This window comes from Onychomys torridus, chromosome X, assembly GCF_903995425.1.
Source record: "Onychomys torridus chromosome X, mOncTor1.1, whole genome shotgun sequence".
NCBI lineage: Eukaryota > Metazoa > Chordata > Mammalia > Rodentia > Cricetidae > Onychomys > Onychomys torridus.
Window position 1 is genome coordinate 11,141,504 of NC_050466.1, and position 19,988 is coordinate 11,161,491.

The following is a 19,988-nucleotide window of genomic DNA, read 5'->3' on the forward strand; positions in this document are numbered from 1 at the left end:
GCCTGGTTTAAATAGTGAGCTCCAGGACAGCTAGAGCTACATAGTGATAACCTGTATCAAAGGCAAACAAACAAATGAAATTAAAACCTTATTGCTGAAGACAGCACTCACACAACTTAATGAACATGGAGAAGTTGAACTGTTGCCTACATAAAGCCTTCACCCCCATGGTTTTTGTACACAACTTGTACAGATTTTCTTTCTTTGCCATTATTCCCTAACAAATATAGCATGGTGATTATTGAAGAACTAAAGCACCCCCATTTCAAGCAAGCCCTTTACCCAGCTTGAAACAGGCCTGAGTTTCAAAATTCTCAGAGCTGCTAACATAGGTCCCAGGACAAAGTCAGGATATTTGAAGAGTCATCTGGTAGCAACTGATTAACCACAGAATGCCCCAATGCTGGAGGTAGTCTATAAAGTTTGACAAACAACCAGTTAAAATTACAAAGTAAGATAACACAGAAATTCTGGAAAGCCCCTAAAACTTGAGCCAATCAGAATTATACCAGTACTAGCACCCCTAACTGATATAACCTTATGGTTTTTGCCTTTAAAACCTGAGCTTGCAGAGGGGTGGGCACCTCCTCCAACCTCCACTGTGTTGCATGGCTTGACAAAATCCCTGCCCTTGAACTGCTTCAATAAACCTTGCTTTTGCATTTTGGTGAGTTTGTGTCTCTGGTGGTCTCTTCAGGGGTCTCACATCCAGGGCACAACAATTATTACACAGAATTTCTGTTGTATGTGGTATTATAAACATGTAGAGATAACTTAAAATATATATGAGGGAATACGTCTACATTTTGTGAAAGCATTATGCCATTTTATACAGGAGACTTGCACATCCGCCACTTTTGGTATCCACAGGGGTCCTGGACTCATCACTGCATGGATACTGAAGGATGGCGATTTATCTATAAACAAAGCTTTCTATGGTTGTTGGCACTGCCATTCTTGAGGGTCACAGCTATCAAGGATGTCTTCTTTAGCCAAGGGAGCAAAGCACAGACCCTGTGTATTTGGGAGTTAGACAGTGTCATCTGGAGCCTGCCTTGTTATGTACTTGCTATATGTGCCACCACACAGCCCACTAGTAGCCCCCTTCTCAGTCTTCCTCTGTAGAATGAAAACAGTGACTCTTCATCTCATAGTTTTAAAGTTTATCAGCGGGAATGCACGCAATCTGCTTGGCAGGCTGGAAGATCTTAGCAATGTTTGTTACCTTTCTTTTCCCCTAGCTTATCAGCCTTGCCAAGCTGAGAAGGATGCAGTTTTCTAATGGATAACTAAAATAAGCAACACCTTACTTCAGACTTGAACTGAAAATGTGAATTTTCCCTCAGAGTTCTTAGAACCCCCCCAATTTGTCTTCAACATATTTTTTTTTCAGTTTGATAACTTCTAGCAGTTCCTATATGCAATTTAACTTTATGATACTTGGTATCAAAATTTACAGTTATGTGTATTTGTATTTCATATGTTCTTGTATGTATTATTGAGGAGTTTCCATTGTTAAAACAAATATGATTACAACAGGTTAGCATCTTGGTGAGAGTAAGGCCAAAACTAAGCAAGGCCAAGAAATAAGAATTGAGGAAGACTTATTACCTGCAGTTGGGAACAACAGCTTGTAATGCCCCCCACCCCCACATACCCAAGGCAATGCTCTCCCTAACAAAGGAAGCTTGGAGGTTTTATTTATAAAGACCACACATATTCTGATGGGAAAGCCCTTTAGCAGTGGCCACATTCAAGAGCATACTCCATTCACATATTCAAAAGGCTAAAATTGAGGGCAGACACGTCTCTGGGCATGCTCAGTTTACTTCAAAAGGTTTCTAGTGAAGGTTGGCAAGATGGCTCAGCAAGTAAAGGTGCTTCCTGCCAAGCCAGGAAAAAATTATTTTGATTCCTCTAGATCCACATGTAGAAAAAAGGGGAACCGACTCACACAAATTATCCTTTGGCCCCCAGCCCCTAATAAGTTTAATTTTTAAAGGTTTCCCATGAAAGAGAAAATGGGCAGGAAATTTGAAGGTGCATTGGTATAGAAGTTTTCTCTTAAAGGAGTTTGCCTGCTTGAGGGTTAGGAGTAATCAAGCACTTGTTGGATCCTGTGAGGCACCCAAAGCCACCATGTTTTGAAATTTGCTTCCTTATTTGTAAAATACAGGTTGAGTCCCTTATCCAAAATACATGGTTCCTATATACCTTATACACACAGATGAAGATAATTTTAGGGAATGTGGGAATTTCTTCAACTGTTGAGGCTTCCTTGAGCTTGAAGGAGTCATTTGTTCTGGTCTCAAGTATGTAGGGACCATTGACTCTTTAGATTGCATACAATTGCATCTTCATGTAGGGAAGGCTTAAATTAGAGTGGTTTTGGTGGTTTTCCATTCTATGTAGGGTTCTGCACGTTTGACTCATAAGTGACTCCCAAATCACTCTTAAAGCTGATCACCTGCAACATAGACCTGGACAGAGCTGAACTACACTCAGAAATCTCCAAAGCAGCAGCTAGCATCTTTTGCATGAAATGAAAACCTGGTTTCTTCTTTCCCAAAATAAGTTAGTGTTCTAACTTTCCCATCTGTCAATCATAACACACAATTTATAGTTACAATTTTAACTTCTTCTCAACTGTATCTAAGGGTCTCTAGAGATTTTCTAAAAATTACTGAGAAAAAGTGACAGTCAGAGAACAAACTTTTTGGATCTATCATCTTTATTTAGTATCAGCCCGCAGTTATACAAAGTTAGAGTACTGGGACAGAGGAATGTTATTTTGAGGAGTTTCTTCATGTCAGAGACAGCAGCTCTTTAAGTGATGATAATGGAAATGTTAATCCCTAAGTCCCTGAGTCTTGAATTTCACATCTGCCAAATGGAATATATTAAGATTTTCCAGAGAAAGAAAAAACAACAACAACAAAAAAAACCCCAGGATTTGGGGTGTGTGTGTGTGTGTGTGTGTGTGTGTGTGTGTGTGTGTATTTAATTGACTCATAATTATGAAAACTTTAAATTTAATCTTCTAGGTACACTGACAAGATAAAGACGTTGGGAAAAATTGCAGCTTGAATCTGGAAGAATTCCTTCTCTGCTCAGGCAGTCAATCCTTATACTATTTGGGCCTTCAACTTAATGGATGGAGATCTGCTTTACTCATAATCTACTAATTTACATATTAATTTCGCCAAAGGGCTGGGAAATGACTCAATGGGTAAAATTGCAAACATGAGCTCTTGAGTGTAGCTAGCAGTACCCATAGAAAATAGGACATGGTGATACACCTCTGTATCCCTAGCATGAGGCAGTGAGTGGGTCAGGGAATAAATGAAGATAGGCAGATCCTAGGGTTCAGAGCCAGTTAGTCTAGTGGGAAGTGCAAAATCGAGCCAATAGGTGATATTACCTCAGAAAGTAAGATAGAGAGCAATTGAGGATGACTATGACTCTGAACTCTCACCTCCACACATGCATACACAGACAAGTGCACCCTCCTGCCCCTACATAAATGAAATCAAAAATTAAAAAACAAAAAAAGAAAAACAAAAACAAAAACAAAAAACTCATCCAAAATCACCTTCATAGAAGTAACTAAAATGTTGGGGAAAATATTTAGATATCGTGTCCCAGTCACGTTAACACATACAATGAATCATTATATGGGGATAATGATGCCTGACTTTTAGAAGATGTAATGAGCAGGGTGGTGGTGGTGCATACCTTTAATCCCAGCACTCAGGAGGCAGAGCCAGAGCCAGGTGGATCTCTGTGAGTTCAAGGTCATGCCTGGTCTACAGAGCAAGATCCAGGACAAGCACCAAAACTACACAGAGAAACCCTGTCTAGAAAATAAAGAAGAAGATTTAATAAAATTTATAAATTTAAAGATGAGCTCTCCACAGATATGTATAATACCACTTACTGTTTTCTTATTTTTGTTAATTATTTTTTCATTATATAAATGTATTAAGTTTTTCAATAAGGTGTATTGGATTTTGTCAAAGAATTTTTCAGCATCTAATGAGATGATCATGTGTGTTTTTTGTTTCTTTAAGTATTGTGGATTACATTGACAGTTTTTTTGTATCTTGAACCATCCCTGCATCTCTGGGATGAAGCCTACTTGATCATGGTGGATGATTTTTTTTTTTTTGATGGATTCGGTTTGCCAGTATTTTATAGAGTATTTTTTACATCAGTGTTTATAAGGGATATTGTCTGTAATTCTCTATCTTTGTTGAGTCTTTGTGTGGTTTGGGTATCAGGGTGACTTTGGACACATACAATTAATTTGACAATGTTCCTTCTGTTTCTATTTTGTGGAATAATTGGAGGAGTATTGGTATTAGCTCTTCTTTGAAAGTCTGTTAGAATTCTGCACTAACACCCCTCCCCCCACATACCTCCACCCCATCTCCCCACCCCATCCCTCACCCCACCCCCCTGGCGCTGGGCTCTTTTTGGTTGGGAGAATTTTAATGGCTACTTCTATATCCTTAGGAGTTATAGGTCTATTTAGATTGCTTATCTGATCGTGATTTAACTTTGGTAAATGTTATCTACAAGAAACTTGTCCATTTCTTATAAATTTTCTACTTTGGGGAGTACAAGTTTTTTGTTTGGTTGGTTTTGGTTTTGGTTTTGGTTTTTTGAGGGTCTCACTGTATAATCTTGGCTGTCCTGGAACTCATGTTGTAGACCATGCTGGCCTCAAACTCACAGAGATCTACCTACCTCTGCCTCCCAAGTTCTGGGATTAAAGGCATGCACCACCATGTATAGCTCGAGTACAGATTTTCAAAGTATGACCTTATGATTCTCTGAATTTCCTCAGTGTCTGTTGTTATGCCCCCTTTTAGTTTCTGATTTTGTTAATTTGGATGTTCTTTCTGCCTTTTAGTTAGTTTGGATAAGTTTGTGTTCTGCTTGTTTCTATTTTATTGATTTCAGTCCTCAGTTTGGTTAACAACATATGTTAGCTCCATTATTTCTCTGTTTAGTTTCTGTCCAGGTGATATGTACATTGGTGAGAATGGGGTATTGACATCTCCCACTAACAATGTGTGAGGGTGGATATGCGATTTAGGCTTTAGTAATGTTTGTTTTATAAATGTATGTGCCCTTGCATTTGGGGCATACATGTTGAAAATTGAAATGTCATCTTGGTGGCTTTTTCCTTTGATGTGTATGAAGTATCCATCCCTGTCTCTTTTGATTAATTTTGGTTTGAAGTCTATTTTGTTAAATATTAGAATGGCTATGCCAGCTTGCTTCTTGGGGCCATTTGCTTAGAAAATCTTTTTTTTTTTCAACCTTTTGCTCTGAGATAATGTCTGTCTTAAATGTTGAAGTGTGTTTCTTTTATGCAGGGAAAGGATCGATCTTGTTTTTTAATCCATTCTGTTACTCTGTTTCTTTCTTTTTTTTTTTGTCAAAAGCGAGTTTTTAATTATGATAAAGCAATGTGATCTAGAAACTGACACACTGGTATCTTTCTAATAAAATGACATAGTAGATTTCCTAAATAATTTACGAAGAGCAGAAACTGGTCTTGAGCAGTGTTCCCCTCCCTGCACACCCCAGTTCCCCACACTGAGCTGATAAGTAGGCCCCAAGAGCTCAGGCTTACACAGTGTACAAATATCTCCTCTCTTCCTATGGGGCCCTGTGGGATCAGGGGTAAAAGTGGTCCCCAAGAATCTCTGCACTGGGAATAAAGGGCGTGGTTTCGAGGGATGACTCCTGCAGGGCCTTGGTTCTAGTTACAAGGCTCAGAACTGTCTAGCATCTTCAGGTACATTCCTAATATGGATGAGCCTCTGTGAGGCAGAAGAACAGGGTGCTGTATGAGTCCTCCTGGAGAGAGAGCATGGGCAGTTCCCATCACCTCTTCAAGGTCTTCCTAAATCACTCTTGGGCTGTGGCCAGTGGTTATCAATGGGCCCAGATATGGCTGAAATAGAAGGCTTCTGGATCCCCTGTTAGTCAAGTCCTTGTTAGCAGTGGCCTGGGGATGCTAATGAGCCCAGTGCCTCCTCCAGAAGTTCATGGGGTGGGTGGCACAGATATCCTGATGGCTGGGTGGCTGGACAGGGCCTGTTTCCTGTAGTATGCCTGCTGTCCTCATTCATGAATAAGGGAGACAGTCATGTCACCACTCTCTTCAGCCTTCATGGCTTTGTCCAGTTTTTGTGACAGCTTCTGGAGATGTTGGATTCCAGCCCACACAGGCTTTAGGTCACTGTAAGACTCACTGGGAGAGCAGAAAGGTTCTGAGGAGGAACAGGGGCTCTGGAGTGCATCCTCTCTCCTTAGCCACTGACGTCGATGGGCATGTAGACCCATCTGGCCAGAGAGGCAAGGCTGTGCCCCGACTCTGGCATCCCGGTTGGCCCTGTACAGCCGCGTGTTCTTCTGGCTCAGACTGGGTGGTGAGGACCCTTTGTCCTTCTGGACTCCTCATTTTTTCCTCACTTTCACCTGTGTTCCCATCAGCCACCTGGTGCCACTTTGGCAGGACTCCTGGATTCTCTGGGACATCGCACCCGAGGCGCTTTTGGCTGAGTGAGCTGAAGCCTAAAGATGCTGCTGCTCTGGCTCTGGGGTTTCCAGGTGTTTCCAGGAGGGGCCAGTCCCGAGGTTGAGGCTGACGGCTCTTAGTGGCCGCCTCCTTTGGAACTGTCTGCACAGGGAACCCAGAGAACCCGTCTCCAGATGGCCCTCAGCAGACCGGGTCACCGCCTTCTCTAGATGTTCCTCCTTTCGGAGTGATCGTCTGCGCATGCCCTGCCACTGAGTCGCCATGCGCTTGGTCCAGTCTCCTCTGCCCACTAGATCCTCCCTGCCTGATATCAGAGACCTGAAGATTGACCACTCTGTTTCTTTTTATTGGGGGAATTGAGTCCATTTATATTGAGAGATATCAATGAACAATGATTATTATTTCCTGTTTTTATGTTGTAGTTGTTGGTAGTGTGTGTGTGTGTGTGTGTGTGTGTGTGTGTTTTCCTTCGTTGGGTTATGCTGGTATGAGATTATTTATTCCTGTGTTTTCATTGGTATAATTAACTTCCTTGGGTTAAAGTTTTCTTTCTAGTACTTTCTGTAGGGCTGGATTTGTGGATAGATATTGTTTAAACTTGAGTTTATCATGGAATATCTTCTTTTCTCCATCTATGGAGTTTGAAAATTTTGCTGGGTATAGTAGTCTGGGCTGGCATCTGTGATCTCTTTGAGTCTGCAGGATCTTTTGGCTTTCAGAGTCTCCAATGGGAAGTTGTGTGTAATTCTAGTAGGTTTGTCTTTATATTTTATTTGGCCTTTTTTCTTGCAGCTTTTAATATTCTTTTTTCTGTGTGTTTAGTGTTTGAACTATTATGTGACAAAGGACTTTCTTTTCTGGTCCAATCTATTTGTTGTTCTGTAAGCTTCTTGTACTTTTATAGGTGTGTCTTTCTTCAGGTTTGGAATTTGTTTTTTCTATGAGTTTGATAAAAATATTTTCTGGGCCTTTAAGCTGGCATTCATCTCCTTTGTCTATTCCTATTCACTCATCTTAGGTTTTGTCTTTTCATAGAGTTCCAGATTTTTTGGATGTTTTGTTTAGATTTAGCATTTTTTTTTTGACTGGTGTATCTATTTCTTCTATCATGTCTTCAACACCTGAGATTCTGTCTTCTATCTCTCGTATTCTGTTGGTTATTCTTGTTTCTGTAGTTCCTGTTTGCTTATCTAGATTTTTCCTTTCCAGAATTCCCTCACTTTGTGTTTTCTTTATTGCTTCTCTTTTCGTTATCAGGTATTGTATTTATGTATTAAATTTATGTATTAAAATGCTTTATTCATTTCCTTCAACTCTTTTGTTTATTTTTTTCTTGGCTTTTTTGACGTTCTTTAAGAGATTTATTGATTTCCTCCAATTTTTTGACTCTCTTTTTCTCAATTTCTTTAAGGAATTTATTCATTTCCTCCTTAATGACCTCTATCATCTTCATAAATTTGGTTCATAAAGGTCGTTTTCTTGTGTTTCAGCAGCATTGGAATATCCGGGGCTTGCTGTAGTAGGATAGTTGGGCTCTGGTGGAGACATGCTGCCCTGGCTGTTCTTACACTGATTTTTAAGCTTCTGGATTTGGAGTGATTATAGGTCTAGATGCAGATTTCTGAGTTTTTCATTGTTGGATGGGTGTTTCCTTCCTTGTTTTCTGTGTCTTTTCTGGCTTTCTGACTGTGTTGGCCTTGGGTTCAGGGAGTTGGCTCTCTTACACATAGTTCTTAACAATGTATCTCTCCCAAACTTTAGTTTGTTATTTTAAAACTAGATGATGCAGCATTTTACAAAATTATTTAATACTGTACACTTTTTATTCAAAAGTATCTTTAGCAAATGTTGTCATATAGTTATCCTCAGTATTGTCAAAGCCACAATCCTAGTCTTTAAAAGGCGTACTACTTAAATGAATGTGATCTCAACAGGAGAAACACAATTTTATAGACAGAAGAAGATATTTCTTATGTCATTTAGTCTTGCAGAAACATCTTTTCAGTCTAGAAAACTGTTGTCATCTTTTTATCTCTTACTACCAAACAGAATTCAACCCACCCCACCCCCAAAACACATGCAAGTCCTGTGAAATGGCAGACCAGTATGCAATGCAATGTTTTCTCTTGTTGGAGCCAAACCTCCCTTTACCAACAATATTTCTTTTCAGCCCAGCAAAATGTTTGTAGATTTCTCCTTTTTTGGTGATGTCTAGGATAACTCTCCCACAAAGTTGGCTAGAAATCAGTCCTGGTTTGAGAGCAAATGTAGTTGTGTCAGGAATTCTGGGTTCTGTTTCTGTAGCTCCACATCAGCAGAGGCCTATAGTGAGCCTAAACCCATGTTCCAACTATGGTTTCTCATTCTGGAAAGCTATCTTGTCATTTGAAGGCTTTTGTTTTTTCTCAGAAAGGTTCTCATTTTCTTGTTCCACTAACAACTGATCCCCTTGAGTCTTAAACAAAGTTGGAGAATTTGAGGATTGAGCAGATTGGTAGTTTGTGGTTTGCCTCAATTTAAAAGTAAACCTTGCAAGATAATGTGTCTCTAAACCTAGGCAGCAGAAAAGATGCTGTTTCTTTGAGCAGGCAAGGAAGACTGTCTTTCTGGTCAATCATGTTGGTTCAAAGTGAGGAATCCACATAAGTTTAAGTTTGAGGTTCCAAGAAACATTCCCATTGCCCAGGAGTACATGGTGGCCTTTCCAACTTTGACAATTGCTCACTCCCTTCTCTACATGCTTGAATGCATTCTCCTAGATAGTTTTCCCCACGTGTCATATCAACCTTGATATTCTATACAAGAGAGCTATGTAGATCCTTAACATCCACAGAGTATACATTTACACCATTGCTCACCAGTCCCTTTAATATCATAGCTCTGACTCTGTGGCTCACTCAGATGAGTGTCAAAGTTCTATTCCAGAGCCCTGGCTTTCTTACTAAGTGCCGAGATATGATATCCCCACAATGGTGAAGGTCTACTACAAGTGGGCAAGACTTCCTATATTCCATAAATATAATTTCCTCCTTTCCTGGAGTTATTGTGACAGCTCAAGCAAAACTTTTTTCATGCTATATCACATAGTTTGCTTTTTGCCTGAGTCGTGGCCTTTCTAGCTGCATGTTCAGTGGCCACCATCTTGCATCTTTTCTGGTTAACCTTTTCATTTTGAAATACTTAAATATGTACATGCAATTATAGAGAAAATAATACAGCAAGACCTGCACATTCTTTATTCACTTTCTACAACTGGTAGCATTTTGCAAAACTATGTGTTATAACCAAATATCTATATTGATACAGTCCAGATATATAACATTTCTTCAGCTCACATCGCCCACCTTTCCTACCCTCACCAACCCTTGATGTATGACACCAAGTGATTTGTTTTCCCTTTCTAGAAGTTTCTTTCTCCTCAAAAGGTTATATAAATATAATCACAGTGCATATCTATTTGGGATGGTCTCTTTTGCTTACTTAGCACTATTCTCTGGCATCTCATTAGAGTTGTCATGTACATAGTCCATTTCTTTCTATTGCTAAGTGATATTCAATGGTGTAAACACATCACCATTTGCTTAATCATTCTACTGTTGAAAGTTAAAATTTTCACTTAGAGGTTATTGTACTCATGTACATGGTTTTAATGCTGTGAGTGCAATGTCTGGGTAACATGATAATTTCATCTTTTTTTAATTATTATCAAACTATTTTCAGAAATGACTATACCTCTTTAAAACATACTGCCAGTGTTTGAGTAATCCATTTTCTCCACACTCTTGAAGAAAAGCTGTTTTTAGTTTTAACTCCAGCTATTTTAATATACATGCAGTTATAGCTTATTTTGCTCTTAATTTATGTTTTTCCTAATACCTGGTGACATTGAACATATTTTACATGTTTATTCACCACCATCTATCATCCTGGTAAAATATGTTTATGTCTTTGCTCGAGTTCTAACTAGATTGTTTCATTCCCATTGACTCTTGAGAGTCCTTTTGATGTTGTCTCCCAGTTTTTGCTTTGTCTTTATAAGTTTGCTCTTTCTTTTCCTTTCCTTTCCTTTCCTTTCCTTTCCTTTCCTTTCCTTTCCTTTCCTTTCCTTTCCTTTTCTTTTCTTTTCTTTTCTTTTCTTTTCTTTTCTTTTCTTTACTCTCTGAGACGGGAGTCCATGTTATAGCCATTGCTAGCCTAAAATGTGTGATCCTCCCAAGTGCTGGATTTACAGGTGTGTTCTACTATACCCAGCTTTCCTATCCTTTTAATAAAGCAAAGGTCAATTTACCAATTCTCACTTTTAGATGTGTTTTTTTTTATTTCAAATATAAGACCTAGTTAGTAACCTCCAATGATTTTCATCTTAGAATTATACACTTTTTAAGTTTTCTAAATTTATATACAAATCTGTATTCCATTTTGAATCAGTTTTAAAAGTTTGTACTTTTAAATGTTTTTAGTGTATTTACAGAGCTAACACAGTCATAGTCAAAATAAATTTTAGAGCATTTTTATGACCTCAAAAAACAAAATCATATTCATTCACTATATCTCCATTTTCTGCATTAGCCCCATCCAGCCTATCTGCATTCACTAATCTTTCTAATATTGTAGATATTCATTTAACTATAATAATGGTCCTTTGTCACTGGTTTCTTTTTATTACCACAATGTTGTAGTAGTGTTCTTTGTACTTCCTGCTTCATCATAGAACAGAACAAAAATAGAGCCAGGTCGCCCTGGACAAAAACCTCTGAAATGTAGATTTCAAATAAATCTGTCCTCCTTTTTAGTTGTTTTCTCAGATATTTTGTCACAGTCACAGAAAGTGATTAGCAGATGGAGAACAATATTTTGTGTATTTAATGGTTATTTGTGCATCTTTTTTTCAAAAATAGACAGGTAGACAGACAGATGGATGGATAGATAGATGACACATCTTTCACCTATTTTTATTATTGTTGAATTGCCATTGTTCTTTATGTTCTATGGGTATAAATCCCTATAGGTCTATATTTTGTTAATATGTTCTCTTATTCTGCAGTTTGTTGTGCTGACTGACATCTTTTGATTTTCATAAAATCCAGTGTATCTATTTTCATTTTGCTGCTTATTATTTTGGGATCATATTGAAGAAACAATTGCTTAATCCAAGCTGAAGATAATTTATACTTATTTATCTTCTAGAAAATCAATTGATTGTTTCAGCCCCAATCTCAAGATGTTTAACCAATTTTGAATTTTTTTTTTGTCCATGATGTGACATTTACATTCATTTTTATACATAGGTACTCAGTGATCTCAGCACCACTGTTCAAAAGATGTTTCTTTACCCATTGAATGATCTCTATAAACTTGTTGAAATCAACTGACTATAACTACATGAGTTTTATTATGGCCTTTTTGTCCTATTATTCCATTGATTGGTATATTTCTCCTTATAGTACTATACCATCTTGGTTACTGTAACTTATAAATTCTGAAATTAGAAGTTAAGCCCTACAACTTGTTCCTTTCCTTTCAAATAATTTGTTATCAAGACCCTCCAAGATAAGTTTAAAATAGACTTGCCAAATTTTGTAACGACAACAGCTCTTTTGTTTTAGTTACTTTTCATTGATGAACCTAAGTCCTATGACATGCTAGACAATTGCTCTACTATTGAGATATATTTCCAGACCTACCCACTGTTGCTTTGAGAGTGAGTACATGAATCTCTACATCAATTTTAGGAGTGTTTCCATCCTGGAAATATTGTTTTACAATTTATGAACATGTAATATACTTTACCTTTAATTTAACTTTATTTCTTCCAATTATGCTTTATAATTGAAGGGTTAAAATTTTATACTTCATTTGTTAAAGTCTGTAATATTCAACTGTTGCTCTTCCTAGTTGTTTTCTTATGGAAATAGTATTTGCACTCTCCACCTCTTATTATTAACTATTTTTCCTTCAATTGCCTCAATTTTTAACTCATGTAATTCAAAGCTATGCAACTTGGACCAGGTACAGTTAGGAATCTTCCATTTATCTATGAAATTTATTGTATTTTATAATGGTCTTCTGTTCCAGGAAAGTGCAAAGCTACACAGAGGAACCTTGTCTTGAAAAACCAAAAAAAAAAAAAAAATGGTCTTCTGTTCCTAACAAGTATCATTGCTCTTAAATCTGTTTTAGAAGACATTTTAAAAAGCTACTCTTGCTATTTTTGATTAATGAATGTATGACACCAGTTTTATCCTCTTATTTTTTATGTACTAGTCTTGAATTGGAATTAATATTTTTTGAGAAACAGCACACAATTGGATTATGTTTTTAAATAGATACTGCAAAACTTTCTACTATTTTGTTTGTTTCCTTGATTTTTCAATATTCTAATTATTTTCTTTATTTTCTGTAAGTTCCTTGATTTACTTATAATATTTCTAGTATATTAGCCATAGAATACTATATAGCTATATCTATAGCACTTTGTAAATAAATATACATATATATGGAGACGAGGGAGAGAGAGGAAAGAGAGTGATATCATCACCCCCTACTGCCATTTAGAATCTTGCATAAAGTATGTAAATGTCTGTCTTGGTTTTAGATCTTATTTACTCCAACTTTAAAGTATAATAAAATATGTTTATTGAATAGCAAAAACTAAAATATATCAGAAGTATGATCCATTGTATTTTCTATATATCTGCTTATTCATTTATTCTTTCTGTCTTTTATTCTTGAATCCTTCTCTGATCCTTTTTTATCTATTTAAAGAACTTTTAAGCCTTTGTTGTTGTTGTTGTTGTGTTTTTGTTTTTGTTTTTTCGAGACAGGGTTTCTCTGTGTAGCTTTGTGCCTTTCCTGGATCTCACTCTATAGACCAGGCTGGCCTCGAACTCACAGAGATCCACCTGGCTCTGCCACCCGAGTGCTGGGAGTAAAGGCGTGTGCCACCACAGCCCAGCTTAGCCTTTCTTTAAGGGTAAGCAACAAATACTTTAAGTTTTCTAATGCCTGAGAATATCCTTATTTCTCCTTCATTCTGAAAAATATTTATTATATAGTTGACAATTCCTTTCTTTCAGCCCCTAAACAATATTGTGCTTTCTTCCTGCCCTCTATAATTTAAAAATCCCATTATCATGTGTATTACTATGTTGTAGAATATTCCTTTACATTGTGTGAAGATGTGTCACTGTGATTGTTTTGATAAAGAGCTGAATGGCCATTAGCTAGGCAGGAGTAAGTTAGGTGGGACTTTGGGGGACAGAGAACTCTGGGAAGAAAAAAGAAGGAGTTCATAAGCCAGATGTGGGAGAAGCAGGCTGGGCAAAATGAAGATGAGGTAACAAGAGTGTGAAAGAAAGTAGATGTAAAAATATGGGTTAATTTGAGTTATAATAGCTAGTTAGAAACAATTCTAATCTAAGGCCAAACTTTCATAATTAATAATAAGTCTTTGTGTCATTATTTGGGAGCTGGCTGGTGGAACAGAAAAAGATTCCCTACATTAGTATTCTTCCTTTCTTTAAAGATTTTTTTCATTGTCAGTAGTTCACAAAGTTAATACTTACATGGATCAGCCTTGGGAGCATATCCTATTTGGGATTTTCTCAGTTTCTTGAGTCTGTAAGATTATCTGCTATTAGTTTTGTTAATACCATTATTTTTTAAATACTCATTTAACTTTTTAGCTTCATCCTTTTAATTTTCTTCATCTGAGACTCTAAGCATAAGAATATTACTTATATATTTTATTGTTCCATAGTTCTGTGAAACTTTATTGAATTCTTTACTGTTTATTTCTGTACATATTGTTAAAATTAGCTAAATCATTATGCTGTGTCCTGAGACTAGCCAATTCTACCTTTTGTCAGTTTATTCAACTATTGAGCTCATTGAGTTAATTTTTACTTTTCTTATAAAATTTAATTCTTGGTTTCCATTAACTTCTTTTTGTAACTTGAGTCTTTGGTAATATTTTTAATTATTTTTATTCTTAAAATATAATTTGTACTGGCTTAATAAGTTAACTGTATAATGATTATTTTGAAATTCTTGTCAGATATTTTAAATATCTGATTCATCTTAGTGTCATCATGAATCAAATATCTCTATCATTCAAGCTTTTAATTTTCCTGCTTCTTAATGTGTACTTCCCTTTGACTGTATCCTGGATATTTGGGCTATAATAATACATGTCTCTGTACCAAGCACAGAGGCACTCTAGTTCATAAGAGAAACACTATGTTAAGCTATAATCACATATTGAGCCTCACAAATAGTATCTGCAGAGCATTCTACCCATACACTAAAGTATATACTTTATTCTCAGAAGCTCATGAAACTTTCTCCAAAACTTACCACATACTAGGACACAAAACAAGTCTCAACATATATAAGGAAATTGAAATAATACCATGTATCCTATCTGATCACCATGGATTAAAGCTGTGTATCAACAACAATAGAAATGACAGAAAACTTGCAAAATCATGGAAGCTGAATAATTCATGACTGAATGAAAATTGGTTCAAGACAGAATTCAAGAAGGAAATTTAAAACTGTTTAGAATGGAATGAAAATGAAAACACAACATATCCAAATCTATAGGCCAAAATGAAGGCAGTTCTAAGAGACAAAGTCATAGAACTATATGCCTACACCAAAAACCTACATCTTCAATAAATGGTGCTGGTCAGACTGGATAGTTGCAGTTAGTAAAATAAAAATATATCCATATCTATTACTCTGCATAAAACGCAAATCCAAATAGACCAAGGACTTGATGCCCTGAATATGAGAGAAAGTAGGGAATAGGCTTGAAGTTATTGGCACAAGAAAATAATTTCTAAACAGAACACCTATAGCACAGGCACTAAGACCAACAATTAATAAATGGGACCTTATGAAACAGGAAAGCCTCTGTACAACAAAGGACAGCATCATTTGAGCAAAGTGACCACCTACACAATGGGGGAAAAATCTTTACCACTTATACATCTGATAATGTATCAGTATCTAGAATATATAAAGAACTAAAAACACTCTGAACATCAAGAAATCAAATAACCCAATTAAAATGGAGCATATAACTAAACAACTGTGGTAATATATTGTGTACCATAATAAATTTATCTGGGGATCAGAAGACAGAGCCAGCCACTAGATTAGACACAAAGGCCAGAAAGTGGTGGCACACACCCTTAGTCCTATCACTCGGGAGGCAGAGATCTGTCTGGATCTCTGTGAGTTCAAGACCACACTGGGAACAGAGTCAGGCAGTGGTGGCACATGCCTTTAATCCCAGCACTTGAAAACTCATGCCTTTGCTTTGGAAAGCACACATGCCTTTAAGGCCATGAAGTGACATGGCTGGGTGGAGAATGGTATATAAGGCATGAAGAGACAGGAACTAATCAGTAGCTCAACTGAGACCCTCAGGAGTGAGGAGGACTCAGAGGCTTTCTGTCTGAGGATTTGTGGAACAGGATCAACTGAGGAGTTGACAAGGTGAGGCTTGCTGTGGTTTGTTCTGATCTTTCAGTTTTCACCACAATATCTAGCTCCGGGTATTTATTTATTTATTTATTTATTTATTTATTTATTTATTTATTTATAAGATCTTTTAAGATTCATGTTACAAACAATGGGATCAGGCCTGCTGAAAGGACACATGTGTAAAGGGGAAGTATGAGGGCCAGTTTTTAAAGGCCAAGCCGCACCTGCACACACAGGCCCAAGTGACTATTCCATGTATGCTCATAGATCATGTGGTTGTGCCTGAGTGCTTTGCACAACCATCCAGCCACAGGGTCACGCAGGATGTATTATCTGAAAATGACTAGGCAGAAATGACTGAGTGTTCTTCTGGGCATGCACAACCATGGGGGTATGGTGGGAATTCCTATCACCCCAGACACTTTGTTTTTATAAAAGATGGTGGATAAGTGGGTATGGGGTCTTGCTTCTATCAAAAAACTGCTTCCAGCTGACTTGGTGGGTATCAGTTGGCTCTTGGGGGAATAAGGAGGGAAGCTTCTGAAGTCCTGGGATGATGGGCTGTCTGTTGTCGTCCCTTGCTCTGGAGTTGTCCATCCTTTGTGGCTGGAAACCTTCTGCCTGACAGGATATTGGTGACACAGAAAAAGCGTAGAGGAAAAGAATCATTATTATTTTATTTTATTTGGAGTGTTCCCAGACCAGGGGAGTTGGCACTTATCTAAAGTAGATCTGGCCCATCCAGATGGTTTAAGCTGGTTTCTGGAGCTTGGGAAAAATTTTGAACGTGTTAAGAAAGCAGCCGTGAGAAAATTAGTGATTATTGTGGTGTTTAGTACTCTGCTTAATTTTTACCTGAGACAAGCTTTATTAGAGGTAGTTTATTTAAGGCACCTGTTTCCTTTATTAGTTTAGCAGTCATTCAGGAAATACAGGTGATCAAATTCTGAGCATTCAACAGTGATAGACTGTTACATTACAGTCTGTTTTTGCAGAACTCAGACACTTTTGGGTCTGGGAGTGTAAATACCTTTGATAATTATTGTTTTTGTTTGTTTGTTTTTCCTTATCTCCTGGATATTTTTGATGGTCTTTTTGCCTCTGGCTCTGTGTGGCCCTAATTAGGAACAGAAAAGCTTATGGGGTGATACCCTATTCCTCTGGAATTGGTGACAAGGAAGTGGATCCTGACATTGTCTGGAGCTTGAGAGAACAGGGACCTGTCAGTGTTGCTGTATATGAAGAGAGATTTTTCTGGAATGGAGGTGAGATAAAAAGGTTTTGGATAAGACAGGTGGACCCAGTGGAGAAAGCTGTCAAGTTTAGCAGCTGTGGGGATCACAAGAATTACCTTGAAGTGTTCCTGACACTTAGGGGAAAGGAATGAAGGGCATTGGCCTGGAGGGGAAAGAACCTGATCCCCAATGTGGATTGGAGGAGGGCAAAGACTGTCACATGGGTGAGGTAAGGAATGGTCTGCAAAGTTCCACAGGATAGACATTAGGTGACATAGCAGAGAAGTTAACAGGCTATCTGGAATGGTTGAAGAATTAGAAAGAAGACCTAGTGTTAGAACTGGCCTTCCATACATTAGTTCAAATGAGGAGTTGAAAGGCTTTTTAGGAAGAGCCCTGGGCCTGAAAAGAGCTAGATCTTACCTAGTTGAGGTGAAGTTACTGTGACATCTCAGTAAGAATAGATTTTAAAGACCCGTTGGTACACTCCAGCTTTCCTGAGAATTGAGGATGGTATGGGATATGAAAATGCCAAGGAATGTTAAGAGCCTTTGCTTGTGTCTGGGAAAATCTGAGAGGTGAACTCTGGACCATTGTCAGACTAAAGGGAAGCAGGAATCCCAAACCGAGGAGTAATTTCTTAGAGAAGGAGATCTGTGACTGTCTGAGCCCACTTACTAGAAACCAGGTATGCCTCCACCCAATTTGAAAATGAGTCCACCATCATGAGGAGATATTTAATTTTCCTGATGGTGGGCATATGGGTAAAATCAAGCTGCCAGTCAGACCCTGGAAGGGAACCTGTACCCTGGTGGTTGGAAAAAGGCTGACTTCTGTACTTGTTTTTTGGCAGATCTCACAAGAGGCAGTAATAGCTCTTAAGAACTGTAAGTCCTCAGAGGTGGGCTGCAGGTGGGCTTTTACAAATTGAGACAGAGCAAGATTATTAGGGTGAAAGAGCTGGTGTAGATAGGACAGAATTTGCCTAGTATCAGGGGTTCCCTAAGAGGGTATGCTGCACTATATGGATTCCCTGTGGTGGGTGGGGTGAGACTTGGTCCTGGAGGGCCGCTGTCCTGGCTGTCTGGTCAGCTCAGTTGTTTCCCCTAGAGATGATAGAGCTATTGGTCTGATGAGACCAGCAGTGGACAATTCCTATAGCCTTGAAGAGGTAGGAAGCCTTAAGTGTGGCCATTATTTGGCCTGAGTTAGATATGGATCCCCCTTTTGCTGTGAGGAGGCCACACTCCCTCCAAATAGCAGCATGGGACAGTAGGATGTGAAAAGAATATTTGGAGTCTGTGTTGTGGTGGTATTGTGTTCCCCAAAATATTCTGCACCCTAATAAGCTTATCTGGGGTCAAAGAACAGAACAGCCACAAGATACAGAGGCTAGAAAATGGTGGTACTCACACCATTAATCCTAGTATTCCAGAGGCAGAAATCCCTCTGGATCTCTGTGAGTTCAAGGCCACACTGGAAACAGCTAGGCATGGTGACTCATGCCATTAATCCCAGAAAGCAAGCCTTTAATCCCAGGGAGTGACAGCAGAAAGAGAAAGATATATGAGGTGTGAAGGCCAGACACTAGAAGCATTTGGCTGGTTAAGCATTTAGGCTTCTGAGCAGCACAGGTCAGCTGAGACCCATTCTGGATGAGGACACAGAGGCTTCCAGTCTGGGGAAACAGGATCAGCTGAGGAATTGGAGAGGTGAGGTAGCTGTGGCTTGTTCTACTTCTCTGATCTTCCAGCATTCATCCCAATACCTGGCTCTGAGTATGATTTTATTAATAAGGCATTCTAAGGTTCCTGCTACACTGTGTAAACATTTAGAGATTGTCCCTGTGCCTATTGGAAGGCATAGGTAAAAGCTATCAGCTCAGCCTGTTGGTTAGTGGTGTGTGTGGGTAATGCCTGTGCTCCTATTACCTCAGAATCTGACACTATGGCATAGCCCACTTTACAGGTCCCTTCATGTAAAAAAGGAGCTGCCATCTGTGTACCAGATATAAGTAGCCTGAGGCACTGCGCCCTCCTGTATGTGTGAAGAGTGAGGTAACAGTTCCTCTAAGGTTTCAGTGCAGGAATGAGAAGGAGAATAGTCAGCATTAGGTTGAGGGAGGAAGCTTGAAATATTAAGAGGTGGACCAGTCTGGAAAGTAAGTGTGGCATTTTCTAGTAATGCCTCCTGGAGAGAAAGAACTCAAGAAAGAGGTAAAGTTTCTAAGCCTTTATAAGATAAAAGATGGGACAGGTTAACGGTGAGAGAAGACAGAATTAGGTGACTCAAAGGTTAGCTTCTTTGATTCCCAAATGAGGAGCTCAGCAGCTGCTAAGGCATGGATGCAAGGTGCATGACTGGTCTAGCTTCTTTGACGGATATGCTACAGGAGCAAAGGAGGGTCCCAGCTTATGCCCTAGAGTTCCCAGGGCAAATCCCTCCTTCTCTTATTCACATTTAATATACAGATCCCTGCCTACTTTCTGCCCTGCAAGGTCCAAAAATGCCAATAGAATTTTCAGTATCTTTGTACAATTCTTTGTGTCTACTTTGTCGCAATCCCACTGGACTCCTCTTATTTCCTTCTAGTGTTGTTTCAGGGTATCTAAGTTTACTTAGATCAAGCTTCCTGGAGCCTCTAAGTCAAGAGTCCTTCTTCATAGATGAATGGCATTATTGAGTGCTTTGTTATAGTAGGCACC

General features: G+C 38.4%; 1 pseudogene; it reads right to left on the minus strand.

The window, feature by feature from the left end:
• Window positions 1-6,138: 6,138 nt before the first annotated feature.
• LOC118573746 lies at window positions 6,139-6,819 on the minus strand (annotated as a pseudogene).
• Window positions 6,820-19,988: the final 13,169 nt, after the last annotated feature.